The sequence below is a fragment of the Neopelma chrysocephalum genome, unplaced genomic scaffold, assembly GCF_003984885.1.
Source record: "Neopelma chrysocephalum unplaced genomic scaffold, ASM398488v2 Primary Assembly neopelma1_45, whole genome shotgun sequence".
NCBI classification, from domain to species: Eukaryota; Metazoa; Chordata; class Aves; order Passeriformes; family Pipridae; genus Neopelma; species Neopelma chrysocephalum.
The window spans coordinates 10,605,251-10,620,627 of record NW_020897704.1 but is presented as its reverse complement, the minus strand read 5'-3'; positions in this window follow the sequence as shown (position 1 = coordinate 10,620,627).

Sequence of the window (15,377 nt, the reverse complement as noted above, 5' to 3'; positions counted from 1 at the left end):
TTTGATCCTGTGAAAAATTATGATCTCTCTAAGTTCCATAGATTCATTCTTTCACGACAGCTTTTCTCTGGATGAGAAATTATGACAGTAATGAGATTCATCAAATTGTAAAAAATATCTCCTTCTTTTCTACAATACCATGGGCAAATGGACTCCCTCACCAAATCCTGTGTGTCACAACTCATTTGAGGCTGGGACAAAAACTTCCATACTTTTCGGTATCTTTCTCCTGGTTTTGGGCACTGCCAGAGAGTATGGACGTACATGTACAGTATGAATTTAAAATTCCCCACACCACACCGGTGACACTCTTCTTCACATGCTCACAGTAGACTAATTATTCAGCAGCTTTCGTTTTAGCCTCACTTTTCAAATGCCTATTGCCAAGTGAGAAGGGTTTAATGGCTTGGCACAAGATTCAAGGGGTGCTGCAGATGTCCCTGCTGAACTGCAATTGAATGTCAACAAGCCATTAGCCGAGATTGCTTATTCCATGCTGAACACTTTACTTCCACTTAACCTGTTCCATTACAAATAAACGCCGGCTTCTGAAGGCAGGCGGACAGTCCTCGCTCAAGACCCGCTCTGACGTGCAGCTCGGCAGCTCCCGGGATGGATCTTCGGGCAATGCCTGGCTCAGCCCCAGCCCTCCTGGCTGGGAAGGCAGCCGTGGGCTGACACGTGTCCGGGGTCAGCCGGCAGCGCCGCCCGGATGGCTCAGACCCGGCAGCGTCCTTTCACACTCAAAAGACCCTGCGTGCCTCCGTCCAAAGGGCTCTGCATGTTTGGCAGTCGGCCTGCTTGTGATTTTCCAGTGGCACGTGTTCAGCAGCGTCTGTCGTCAGCTTTGGCAGATGCAAGGAAAACGTTTTGTAAACCTGGAAAATTCCCAGTACTCACACTCCGTCTGACTGGTTAACAGCATCCTCCTCCAATGGCAGCTCTGGACTGAGAGGCATCAAAGAGCGTAGAGCCTTAGAAAGGAAGGAAGAAGGGCAGGGAGAGAAGAAAAAAAAAGCAAAGAGCAATTTTTTCACTCTTCAAGAATTTCATTATATTATTTCTTATTCCAAGTATTCAAAATTTAACATTGGTCCTCAAAACTGTGCTGTTTTTAAGCCATGCAGTTAAATTAAAAATCAGTCTCTTGATGCAGCTGAGATTCCTTTCATTTGTCCTCTGATCCTTTGCCTTTTGGAGGTGACATTTGCCAGCTTTTCTCTGCAGTCTCAATGACTAGAAACATACTCTTCATTGTCATGAAAGCTGAGATCCTCACATGATCATATGACTCCAGAAGCTGGAGATAGAAGTACATCGTGTTCCATGGGACCTGCCATCAGAATGCTGGCAACACCGCAAAATTTCCCTGGAGAGCTCATCCTGCCGTGCTTAATGTCCCAAAGATAATGTACAAAGTCTCAGATGAGCTGAAGGAGCAATCTAAAGGGCACATTCAGCCCTTTGCAATTAACCAGCACCAGCCTATAGATCATGCACCTCTCAAATAGGACCTGCCTGTCTAGGTAATGCTGACATTCATGTTGACCTCAGGACGGATTGAATTTCCCTCAAGGTGCATTCAGAAAAGCCACCAGCTCTAGTGGTGATTGTAAAAGTGAATGGTAGCAAAATCTCAGACCTAGAAAAGGATTTGGGGTTCAGCTTTTCCTTTTTCTTTTTCTCTAACAGATGGCTTGTTCCCCCCCAGTCTCTCTGGTGCTGTCCAAAAATTGCGTCTAATTTAGAAAGCATCTTTTGGATTAAGGTAATAGTATGATATATACAGAGAAGAAAAAAGCATGAAATATTTTGATTATTATGTTACATATATGAATAAAATATACACGTATAGAGATAAGATTTCATTTTTACATATTTTCAGTTAAAATGCTCCGATTTTTTCACTTTGAAAGCATGTTTTATTGTAAAATTTGCCTTATTTAATGATGAGAATAAATTCAAACCTGATCAGATGCAAAATACGTCATTATGGGTACGACAGAGTCTTTCAACTGCACGTGATTAAAATGTGGTTTATTTCAACTGCCATATTAAGAAAATCAGCCCTTAGCCTGGAACTTGTCTCAGACACTCTGACAATGCAGAAAATTGTCCAGGAGCCTGTGGGGAGCCAGGGCTGGAGGCAGCAGAACCTCCGAAGTGCCCCCTGATGCTGCGAAGTCATTAATGACTTTGTCACTGCAAGAGCTGCTTTGGGGAGAGGAGGTCGCATTGGACCCAGTTGCTGCCTCCTGCTCTAGCTGGTGCAAGGGCACTTTGGTGTGAGCCAGAGATTGTGCAAAAGCTTGTGAGGGAGCAGGGGATGCCTGTGAGTTTTGTAATCAGCTGGCAGTGCATTTTCTGTATTTCTGTATGAGGGTGGAAAACCCAAATGCACTTGCTGATAGCCCTCTCATGGACATTAGAGGCACCGCACCCAAGCAGAATCTACTCCTTTTAGGATGCAAGTTAACTCTTTTGTCTTATTATAAGAATTATTACTGAAGAAAGGAAAGGAAATAAGAGGGATCGATGTCTTTTTTTTTCCTCCATCATTTACATAGCAAGATAGAATGTTTCATTATCTTCTGGATTCTGGAGCAAGTTTGGACGGAAGGTTGTGCTGAGGTGGCATAGTTTAACCTCAGTCAGCAATTAAAACCCATGAGGCCACTTGCTCACCACCCCCTCTGTGCTCCCACTAGGATGTAGAAGAGAATTTGAAAAACGTAAAACCTGTGAATTAAGAATAGTTTAACAATTGAAATAGAGTAAAATAAAATAAAAGTAATAATAATAAAAACAATTGTAGTGGAAAAGAGAGGGAGATTGAAAGGAATAAAATCCAAGAGAAAAAACAAGTGATGCCTAATACAATTGCTCACCGCCCACTGACTGATGTCCAGCCAGACCCTGAACAGTGATTGACCCTTCCTGGACAACTCTCCCTGCTTTACATACTGGGCATGAAGTTCTATGGTATGGAATATCCCTTTGGCCAGTTCTGGTCAACTGTCCTGGTCACGTTCTCTCTTGGCTTCTTGGCTCCCTGGCAGAGCATGAGACGCTGAAAAGTCCTTGACTTAGGGGTCATCACTGATGAGCAACAACTAAAACATTAGTGTGTTATCAACATTATTCTCATACTAAATCCAAAACACAGCACTGTACCAGCTACTAAGAAAAAAAAAGTAACTCTACTGCAGCCAAAACCAGGACACGAGGAATGGATTTCTTGTCTCGATTTAGGTTGACAACTCTGGGAGGAAGGAGCATATGTTGCAAGGATAGCTCTTGGTTACTCCAAAAGTCTAGAAAACTCTGTCTTGGCAGCACGTTTCTAGGAAAGGCATTTGGCACAAGTACTGGGCAGGCATTTTGTGGCACATCTTGCCCCGATGATGTTTTCCCAATGTCTTTCCAATGGCAGGGGATGGGGTAGAGTGCCCCAGCATAGGGTGGGGTGACACACCTGGTTGTGGTTAGCACAAAAATAAAATGCTGAGTTATGGAACATGCTCAGACAGGAAATCACTTATTTCCTTGTGCAGCTGCTATGACAGCAATGTTGATGTTGGATCTTCCCTAGTTGAAAGGAAAAATAGGACTTGATTTCAGTACAAATGAGTTGTTGCCTCACTCTGGAAGTTGGTTTTCTCCAGCCCCTGTGCACAGAGCATCAGCCAGACAAGCTGCCAGAGATGGACAGTTGTACATTTATCTTCCTTTATCTACAAGATGCACAGCCCTGAGTAAGGAAAAAACAGTGATTTAATTCTGCTTGGTTGTACCCAGTAAGAAACAAGGAAGGATTTTCCAATAACACTTGAGGTAGTTTCATTTCTATTGCCCTCGAGACAGAGATTTATATAGTCCTGTCACTTGAGGGCAGCTGCTTGCACTCTTAACTCTTGTGTTGTCTTTGGGGAAGTGGCTAATAGTCTTCAGTGACCAAAAAATCTCCTCTGGTCATTTAATGTGGGAAAACTTAGGATTTCCTGACACTGGAGTTGTAATTTTCACTGCAGTCATGATTGCTCTGAGAAAGACGCTATGTGCTCTGCTCAGCCCACTGGCAAAAAGGACAAACCTCATCTTGGCAGATATGTGTTTTGTTTGTTTCTTTTTTTTCCTCACAATTTGCTCTCCCTGTGTCGCCAAGAAAAGACAAAAAGAGCTATTGTTATATCAACCCTGTCCCCAGCACTGCAGGCATTTTTTAACTTCAGAACAAAGCGGGAGCAGGGAGTATTTGAGAAGTTGTGTGGCAGCAATTGCCTGCAGAGGAAAATCGATGCTCCCTATCAAACTAGCTCAATAGTCTCGTGTGCATACCCAGTGTTCTGTTTCTAGATGCTACATTTTGCCCTAGCAACATTTCCAGTTGTTATTATCAAACTGAGCTCTATGTTTTACCAGCAAATGCTTCAACTTGGTTTACATATTAACAGCCTCAAGTTAATTCACCTGCTTTAAAATGTGTGGAAAAGGCAACCTGCACCAAAAAGTTAGGAAATTCTTGTGAAATGGCGTATGAGAAACTGAGAAATTAGGTAGAGATGGCACTAATGTGACTCGATGGGGACCTATGTCTGATTAATAGTGATTTATATGAGACCAGAGTCAGGTACAGCCACCCTGGCGGGTTTCAGGCCCAGGAGGACAGAGCCTTGGGGCTGAGATGGTGCCAGCTGTAGCTGCCACGTGCCTTGGACTCACACTCCCTGGGTTTGTTTGGCAGCTGCTTTGCAGTTCCCTGCCTTGCTCATGGAAGCAAAGGATGAAGGAGAGCAGCATCCAAACTCCTTTATGTTTTCCTATTTTTGTTTAAAAAGTAGGCTTTTCCTTGAACAAAAATCCTATTTTTTCCTGTTTGTCTACATGATACTCCTTCTCCTTTGTTTGAATCCCACCCAGCCATACCTACCCTCCTATGTTAAGCCCATACATGCCACAGTGTCCTCCTTGGATTTATGGGCAGTGACCAACCTCTGCTGGCTTACTTTCCAGGAATACTTGTCCTGGTAGCTCCTGTCAGCACTGGGAACTTCATGAATTCCCTCTGGGTGACTGAGCCCAACACAAGCGTGCATCCTGCCACTCAGGATAGCCATGGAAAATTTACCTGTATCCCCTTACAGACAGGAGAGGTCAGAGCAACCAGGGGAGGTCGGGTTGATGGACATGGGTCTCCTGGAGCAGAGGCACATCCACACATTTCTTACTAGCAACTAGCAAATTCAGCTTAGCCTCAGCAGTAGGAAGTTGGCCAGCAAGACCGAGCCACACATCAACCTTCCCCTGCCTGAATTCACTCCTCTGGGACTTTAAAGTCCATCTAATCTCATTAAAAAATATTGCAAGCAGTGAGAGATCAACAGTCACACTGCAGCAGTGGTGACAAATGACATGGTGACATGCACGACACAAGGTTGTCTTGTGCACTTGCTGTGCAGTCATTTGTGCTGCCACATGCTCTGCAGGGAACCCCATGGGAGGGATGGTGATGGCAGTGTGCCTGCCAAATGCAGAGGAAGGGAGATACCATCCCCTACCCTCCCTCCCACAAGTGCTCCAGCACAGGAGCGAGGAAGCAGCCAAGAGACTTGCTTGGACAATAACAGAATGTGAGGGAAGTGCTCACAGAATGAGATGGCCCTTCACGTAACTGAGACTGGTGCTGAAAATGCTGATATTTATTGATATTGGCTTCTCCCACAGTTCACAATTCCATCACATCCTACCAAGTTTGATCAGCAACCTCGCTCCAACGCACTGCTTGACCCAGCTGTGAAGGCATTCGGATGTCACCCTCATGTCAAAATACTGGTGTGCACTGTTGTGCACGTGGGATACTCCAGCAGGTCCCAGCCTCCATAAATCAATGCCAGCCTGAGAGTGAGCCCACCGCTGAGCATGATGGCTTTGCATCTTCGAAGAGATGCAGAACAGACATATTTGTCTGTCTGTCCACAGTGGTGGGGAATCCTCGTATTTTGTTGTCCTTTGAGGAGGACAAAGTCTTTCACTCCAGGAGATGTCAGCTCTGTCCATTGGCAAGGTGCAGTTCTAGATCCTAACTAGAGGGTCCCTACATGTATTTCTACCTGATTTATTTTATGATTAGTAGAAGTTACAAAGCATTTCCCTCTAGAAGACCTCATAGACTATTGAGATCAAATGCCCTAAAAAGCAAGCAGGCAGGGAAAGGGCACAGACCCTACCCTGTCAGCACAATCCTCAAGAGGCAAAGCTAGGTGTGATACATCAAGCCACAGGGCTGCAGCTGAGCACCCTCTGCAAGCCCAGCACTGGTTTCCAGTCTCTGAAACCTAAAGCAGCTCAGCCCCAAAGCAGCTAGGCTAGGTCTGGATTCAAGGCAGCATTTTTATACTAGTTTGATTGTCAAAATAAATATTCTAAATAAATAATCAAAATAAAGATAGTCCTCAAAAGAAACCAGTTCCATCTGACAACAGAGGAGTTCAGAAAACTGGGCAGGGATAGTTATCTAATGGATTCCCACAGTTCAGTTGCTGAAATAAACTTTCTTAGCATGTTTTCATAGAAACCAAAACCAAGTAAAACAAAATACCGTTTCATAACTATCAGTATTTGAACCAGGGCTATAGGATGGCCTGGATATAAACTGCTCCGGACACCGCAGGAGCCAGATGATGTTTGCAGAGCTGTGGTCAGGCTCATCTCCCAGGGTGAGGGGAGAACATGCCCCAAGCTGGAGTGCCTATTGTCTGGATTTCAGCCCTCTCACCACCCCACTGGCTGCCTTGGGAGGTTTATGGCTCCTGGAGGATAAGGACAAGCCTTCAGCCTGCCCAGTAAGTCCAGCTCAATCCTGCCTCTGTGATTCCCATGCACAGTGGCAGCAACAGCAGGGAGACAAGAGATTCCTCATTGCCAACAAAATCCCAGGTGACTAGGGAAGCTGCTGCATTATCCCAAGTCTTGGTGGGAGAACACATCCCTCTTTGCCTGCTGTGAGGGACATTGGATGCCCAGCCACACCTCAAGCCCTGGGTGCAGGTATGGGCACCCACCTGGTCTGGCTGTTTGAGCACTGTGGTGCTGGATGTCTCTCTGATCCAGCCTCTGGGTGTGGAGTCAGCACAGCTGTACCAGGGACTATGAAATCCATCAATGAACACCCACCAGTGGTATTACCCAGAAGGAAGAGTACACTGGGCTACAGTGTGAGCTCAGCGCATAGATAAACTAATTACCAGGTAAAATACCTGCTAGAAGAGAGTTAGGAATGATTGACTGATTAAATGTTTATTAAAGACATTCCTGGTTGATGCTCTTTGGGCTTGGACTGGATTTGCTCCAAAAGGTCCAGGCACTTATAGTTTTTATAGCAGTGAATTTTTATGACGCTTGAAATAACCTGTTTCAGATGTAAAAATGCCTTCAGACTTGTGTCTCTCTCAATTATATTTATTAGAAGTGTTTAATCATAATACTTTTGATTCTTGACTATTATTAATAACACATAGCTCTGTGAACTTAAAAACTCCACAATGTCAGTCTATTCCTGGCTATTCAGGAAAATGTTAGGCTTAGCGGTTAGGAGAAGAGCAGACATTGATTCCAGATGAAGGAGCCTCACTCCAAGCTGCCAGGCAAAGAGTTTGGAGATGATCAACCAAGAGAAAGAATGGTTTGTCCTTTTGGGTTTCAAACAAATACATCTCTTGTTCCAGCTGGGGACCAGAGCAAGGGCAGGTTTGCACTGACTATGCACTGTTTGGTATTAAAATGTTGTTTCAGCCCTGGGAGGATAAAAGTCAACAGCAGCAGCTCTCAGGGGGACTCACAGCAGGATGCATTATCAAGCAAGGAGGAGAAAAAACAGGCCACTTGGTGTCTTCTGTAACAACCACAAACCAGCACATTAATTTTGTACTTAGGAAGTTGATTGAGAATGGCACAGCTGCACACAACCCACTTGGTTGCAACCCCAGTGGATTGTGAAACATGCTGTGCAAATAAAAGTATTATTGTTGCCTTTTTGGCCATAAGCCACAATAAAAGATATCTATGATGAGTCGTAGTTGGGTGCTTTTTGGTGTTCCACGGGGCAGGGTCAGGGACAGCATCACTCCACCCAGAAAGGAAGTGCATTAGCATCTTGCCAGTGCAGGCTTTGGAGAGGTATTGTAGGATAAAATCTTCCTTTTTGTTTTCTCCTTAAAACCTCCACTTTTTCCAAAATTAGAATGAATGTAATTGGTTTTTTGTGCTTTCTCTGGTGCAAAAGGCAGGGGCAAAAAAACCAACCAACAAACCTGGGAAAAAAACCCAGTTCACACACCCATTTTTAATTATTTCCTTTGGCTTTCCACACCCACCAGTTATTCCCAATATGTTTCCTGGACAATAATGCCTTCAACAGAGGTTAGGATCTTGGCTGGATCTTTATCTTGCTCTAAATATGCCTTACAGTAGTTCCAGCCAGAATACTTGTTTTTTTTGTAAAAAGCAACACCAAAACAGCAATAAGCCCTCTAAGGTTAGTTAATGTTGGTTAGCAAGACCAACATGTGCCTTTAGTTAAATGTTTGTTTTTCTTTTCATTAGAGGTCTTGCACTGCCTTTAGTGAAGAGGGAGAGAGTCAGAAATGTTGTCAGAAACCTGTTGCTTTGAAAATGTGCTGTTCTGAATACTGAAACCAAACCCAGCAAATAGGGGCAGATGAGTAAAAAAAGCATAAATAAGGGCAGCCCAACATTGTCCCATCCCACCCCATGCCTTGTGCAGGCTCAGGGAACCAGGCAGTGGCTGTGTCCCACCTCCCAGTTGCTGGGAGAAAACAATCATGGGGTTTCTTGATTTCAGACTAACATTATTTTTGCATCAGAGTCCTAAATATATTTATTTTGCGCGCAGCTCTTTAGAGGAGGTAACAGTTGCATTCCAGCCTGTCCATATGCAGAGCTCAGATTTTGACTGTCCATGGTCACAGGCACAGGTCAGGGAGTTATTTGAGCCCATTTCAGAGGAGATACTTGTAAAGAAAGTGATGCCATTGCACAAGGTTGGCAGTTTTCTCAGGAGCACAAGCATGAACTTCAACCCCCACCCCAGTCCCCACCTGCCTGAAGCTTTCTTGCCCGAGCAGTTTACCAGGCTCCTCCCAGGGTGGGGTGAACTTTCCACTCCCCAGAAATCCAAATTTCAAAGCTGTTGTGAACTGATGATCACAATGTGTTTTGGATTAGGTCAGTTTAAACATTTTGGTTTTAAACAATGCAAAAATATTTCATTTTTATTTAAATTTTAGTTTTATTTTTTTCTGCTTTTTAAATTTTAATTCTATTTTTTAAACTCCAATTGTAAATAAACTTCCTATTTGAAGAGTTGTGCTGACAAATATAGCATTTCAGCAGTTCAAAAATTTTCTAACCATCTATCAAATGGGCAGATTCACTGAAACTAAGCCTTTCTGCAAACTGTTCTGGTCTCAGCAAACTGGCATTTTTTAAGGAAAAAAATGCTTCACAGAAGAAATTCCAGTTCTCTTTGCCCAAATTATTGTATAAAGGCTTTCATAACACTCAAAGGTCAGTTTGTTTTCTTGGAGAAAACAAGTTTGTTTTTTTTTTCACTCTCCTCTTCTAACTCTAAAGGAAATAAAAATAGATAAACAGTCTCCTTTTGGTACTAAAATTGCCATTTCATACTTCTATTAGCGCTATAGAGAATGTAATAAAGTAGCTTAAAACTTCTGTGGCTGAGCTGGTGAACCTGGAGCCGTGGAAACGCTAAAGTCCCAAGGCTGAGACATCTGTTTCTCACTGGCTTGCAGATGCCAGCCATGACTGTCAGGCTGTGAGGGGCTCCAGTGTCCTGTGCTCCCATGGTTTTTTGGGTCAGTGGCTGGGCCTCACTCGTGGAAGACCTGCCAAAGCTCTCAAACATGCAAAAATCTAAAAATTACCTCGAACTTGGGGGTCTGCTCAGAAAAAATCAAGAACCTGTGCCCCCAAATTTACCCTCGGTTTTCCAGAGCCAGAATTTCATCCTGGCTGGAAAGCCGACTGCCCTGCCAAGGTCTTAAAGGTCAGCAGGACTGGGGTGTGAGCCACGTGTCTGGCTGTGAGCCACTGGCCTGGCTCTGGGGGACACAGAGCAGAGAGGACAGCAGTGCTGCTGGCACCCAGCTGGCAATTGCTGCAGGGACTGTTGGAGAGTTGTTGATGTGGTGCAGGTTTGCTGGGGAAGGAGGATAAGCTTCTTGTTATAATGTCCTTTGCTGTGGGAGATCATTTATCCCGTCAGAGAGGCTGGGAGTGGCTGGTGCATGTCCACATGTTTCCTCCTGGGGAGAAAAGGGATGGTGCAGAGGACTTGGGCTGGTGGGATGCAACACCAGGAGGATGCTGCCACCAAAAAATCGCATCTACAATGTGAAACAAATGTGTAAGGTGAAGGGGCTAAGGCTGTGCCTAAGGTGCCAGGCAGGAGTGTGTCAAGCTGTGGCCCACAGCCCTGCATTTCAACTCCTGCGCTGCTGGGGCCACACCACTTACAGGCAGCCCCAGTAACCCCTCTCTTCTGAGCCTTGCCCTGGTGGCAAGAGGCTGTCTCTCTTTAATGCATGTTAAAGTTCTGGCATAGATGAAGGAATCCACAGTTATAGCACAGCATGGGCGGCGTTGGGGGAATCCTGCAGGCTTGATGCACAATTATAGCAGTGGCTTATCTCTCAGTCAATTAATTATTGCATCCTTATTCGTTTATGAATGAACAGCAGCACTCAGGGTCAGGGTCTCTTTGTACTTCGAGACAAGAGATGCTATAAGGCACTAATGCCATAGGGCAGGCAGGGGAGGGGCAAGCAAGAGATGATCAAGCTACCCCTTTTGTGGGCAGGGGCAGCTAATGGTAGCCAGCACTGTGTGAACACTGGAAAGAGTGTAGGACATACCGAATATATGTGTCATGTTCTGTGAGACCCTTTGCACTGAAACCACTGAGAATTGTATTTCCTGCTTTAAGCAAGACGCTGTTTGCTTGTGAATGGGGCATGGGAGATGCCATCCAGGCTTACAGACCAACTGCCTACTTATGAAAGTGACTGGTCAGTTTAATGGAGAGTGTCTGGACTTTTCTGGGGTACGTGCCTATTCTCCTGTATCTTGGAAGAACACCAGAGGGCATTTCCCAAAATACTGGAGATGCCCTGGACTGATGATGCTCTGGGGAGATGAGCTGCTCAGAAAATGAGTATCATTTACTGGGTACGTAGGGTCCGCTCAGACCCTCACTGGAACCTCAGAGTATATGCTCCTTCCCACTCAGAATGTTCCCAGCAAAAAAGTCCCAAGTCACAAACAACTGAAAATAGTAAAATGATCTCATAGATCAGTTGCTAAAAATATAGAGAAGAGTCTACTTACAAACACTGTGGCTGCATGGTGTGTTATTCACCCAGCAGAGAAAGACATCAGAGAACCCTGGATTCTTCCAGTTTCAAAATAATTTTTCCTTTCTGGTATTGCCTGCTGCCCTTTCCTGACCAGCACCAAGCTCACACTGAGCCCGCTGGAGAGGATCTTATTCAGAAGGAAGTGCCAGTGAACAAGGCAGGAGCACAGCGCACCTCCCATGGGCCACGGTCTCTGCCACATCTGCCCATTACCCAGGGGTGCCCTATCTTGTTGGAGTCTGCACCTACAGGAGAGAAAAACCTCATGCCTTGTCCAGAGACAATACATGTGTCCCAAAGGGAAATAAACCCTACACAGACACAAGGCACGTGCAGTAGTTTTGACCAGAAGCCTGACCCTGCCTGAAGACCTGATGTAGTTTTGGCCTTAGGCTGCTCACTCACCTTTTGGACTTACCTGGATCTGTGGGTGGAGTTGCTCCAGGGGCTGCTGGGCTGCAGGGACAGAGGCCCCTCCTGAGAGCAGTATTTGGGCAGCAACTGCTGATGGAGAGGATTTGCTGCAGGGCCCAGGACAGCCTGGCCATGCTGCTGGCTGCAGCTTGGCATCTCCAGGGGAGTACCATGCTCAAAGTGTGCTCTGCTGGCTCCAGTTCATTTCCTCCCCCTCCCACCTCCACTTGGACAGGTGTGATAGTAAAGTTGAAGTGTTTTTTAGTAAGTTACAGCCAAAATTTTAGAAGCTGAAAGATTACCAGGGAAAGCTATACAGGAAAGCTTAAGAGGATGTACACAGCAGTATTTGTCCCTTTGGCTTTTCTTAGATGCAGACAGAGGGATCTGGCATCCTCAGAGAAGCTGGATGCCTACAGACTCCCTTGGTCTGTACAACTTTGCTCTTCCCAGCTTGCAGCTATGCTGATCTGGGACTCAGTTCTGAAACATAAACGAATCTCTCATGGTCAGTTTGGCCTGCTGGGAAGCTCCTTGCACTCCCAGCGGTGATTGCCCATCCCTGCTCCCGCCTAACTGAATGGGAGCAATGTGGAAGAGGAAAATGAACTTCACAGCCTTTTCTTTTTTCCATGGTGTATGCTGGGAATTTGAAGAGAGTTTGCTCTTCACCCTTGGTTGGTTTGCTGACCTCTGTTATTCCCCACCTTCTTTGCATTAATCTTCTCTGATCCAGACCTGGGTTCTAACTCAGCAGTTTAAATTTCAGCCTGCCATCAGCCATATGTTTAGTCTGGAGACACTGACACCACAGTGGTCTCTCTGGCCCCAGATCTGAAAGCTGCTGCCCAGGACCACTGGCCCTAGAGGCTGTGAGAACATTGTGGCAGCTCCACCAGAGAGTAGAGGAGGAGGAAGGAGATCGTGCTGCATCTCAGTGGCTGTCCTGTACAGGTGGACACCACCCCAGGCAGAGCCCTGTGTTACCCCACGGGGATCTCACAGGCCGTAGGGAACTGCATGTGGGGGCTGCAGTGAGTGTGTGAGCCCTTCTGCAGAAAATGAACTCTCCTGTCTCTGAGCAAGAAAGCAGGGCTGGAGAAACCCAGGGAGGCAACCAGGGCAGGCTCTGGGAAGTGTATTATGGTGCATTATCTCTGATGCACTATAGGTAATCCCAAAATATAACACACATTCACATTTGAGCTGCTCTAAACATGCACAGGTTCCTCTCCCAGAGAGGTTTGTTGAGCCATTGTGGGTTGTCAGGTCCTGGCTGAAGCAGTTCAGTCTTCAAGCTTCTCCCTTCACAGACCTGCTCTCTCTGCAGTTACCTGGCTGGCACCTGCAGGCTTGGGAGAGGCTGTGACTTTCTTCTCCAGACTCTTGTGCAGACCTGTTCTGTAGGAAAGCCCAGCATGGGTCAGAGGCAGCACAGTCCCTTGCCTGCTGGTGGTCCTATTACTGACAGTGGCTATCCCAACCCTGCGCCCGCAGAATCCCAACACCCCAGAACCCTGCATCCCCTTCAAACAAAATTCTTAAGCTTGGATAATGGCATTGATGGCTTTCCTTGAAAGGCAAGCAGACCTCAGACTCATTCTTCTGTGATCACGTGTGTATTGTCTTCAGAAAATCAGTGCTGACAGAAAACCGCCTGGACCTTCCTGTGTGTATGACTACCACTGGCAGAACAGGGGCTGGGGACTAGCTGTCCTTCTCACTGGAGAACCGTATTACAGGCTTGCGCTGGACGTGTATTTTAAGAAGGTGTGCTCTCCCTTAAAAATGTTGTTCCTTTATTGTCTTTTCCTACCTCCTCATCATTGTTCCCTGTTTTGTGAACTGTTCCCCCTAAACATGGGGGAACACTACATTTATGTTCATTTCAGAAACTTTAAGTGGTGCTGGAGCAGGGATGGATGAACTGCCAGGTCTGGGCTGTGCCAGGCAGGACAGTCCCCAGGGTGATGGTCCCCACTTCTTCTGTGACTTTACCTAGCTAATGCACATATCCCCCTTCTCCTCTGGGGCTGTGTTTTCTCCAGCCAAATATTCCCAATAAATTCCTTATCTAATGACATTTCTTTTCATCATTAGGAATTGCAGGAGAAACCAAGATTTGCCCAGCAGCAGGTCCTGCTCAAAGCTAAAGGGAGAAGGAGATCCCAAGTGGAGAAGGGGATTGTCATTAACCTTCCATTCCAGAGCAGTTTGCTGGCTGGTAGTAACAAAGGGAATGAAATAGGGCTGTTGTCTTTTTCTTTCATTATTTTACTTTTCCAGGTCTGCTGAATAAAGAAAACCATCATAATACAATGTTAATTCCTCCAAGACATTAGGGCAACACTGTGTTTGGTTTTAAAAACTTAAGCAATATGTAATTTTCAGGTAATTAACTATGTGGATTAAAAATTAGTTCTTTCATTGATCTCAAAATATTGATCACTGGGATTCACCAATGAGCAGGACTGTATTAGCAGTGGGGCCAAAGGACTGAGGTCTTGTTGCCACAATTAGTTTGTTCATTGGTGATCTAGACAATGACATAAAATTTCTGTTGATAAAGTCTGTGGAAGACATTTAAATTGAGAAGTAATAGAGAGGGACAAAGACAGTTTATTGTTATGCAAACCTGACTTGCCTGATCACACTCCCATGACATCCACTGGCAGGTAGCTAAATACCTACTTACACAACACCACACACAGACACTTAGAGTCTCTTGGCAAGCAGTAATCCAGAGACAGATTGAGGAGTAATCATAGATGATCATTTCAGCATAAGTTGCCAGTCAGGCAGTAGCTGAAAAGCCTGCTTACACAACCCTTTCATGTATAAAATGAAGTTATCAGGAAGAAACAGAGCAAGGATCCCTGTACACAGAGTTCAAGAAAGATCATAGTGCATGAACAATCACTATTAGAATGTCCTTAGTATTAATGAACATTTCCTGTTTGCAAACTGTATATATATATGTACATATTTGCATGTGATCCCTGCACAGTCAGTTTATGTAAAATACCAATGGCCAGTGCTCACTTGATGCCCGGCAAACATGACAGAGGCATCTGTACTGAAACTCCTGGTTTCAAAATACCCTTGTTTCAAGTACAGAGGTGACCAGGTTTATAACAATCATCTTTTTAAGACATGAGACATCTATAGAGCCTTGCATGGGGTTTTAAAACAAATGGCTCTTTACTCAGAAGTATTCTGGAGTCAGGTTTAGTCCAGAATCCCTTGCTGAATAGAAGAATTTTTTAGGAGCCCAAGGATGAGCACTGTGCAAACTAGGTTATCTCTGCCTCTAGTCCACAGTGCCTGCTGGGGTTGCCTCTTTTATTATGTCCAAATTTCCTGTTCATGCAAGTCCCTGAGAAGCATCACCAGGTGACAAGCCTCCCACAAGGTGATCTGTCACTTGGTAAATGTTCCTCTTTAATTCAAACCTGAAGAACAGATTTGTCCTAATGGCTCACTGGTTTTCTTATCCCAAGGTACTCCACT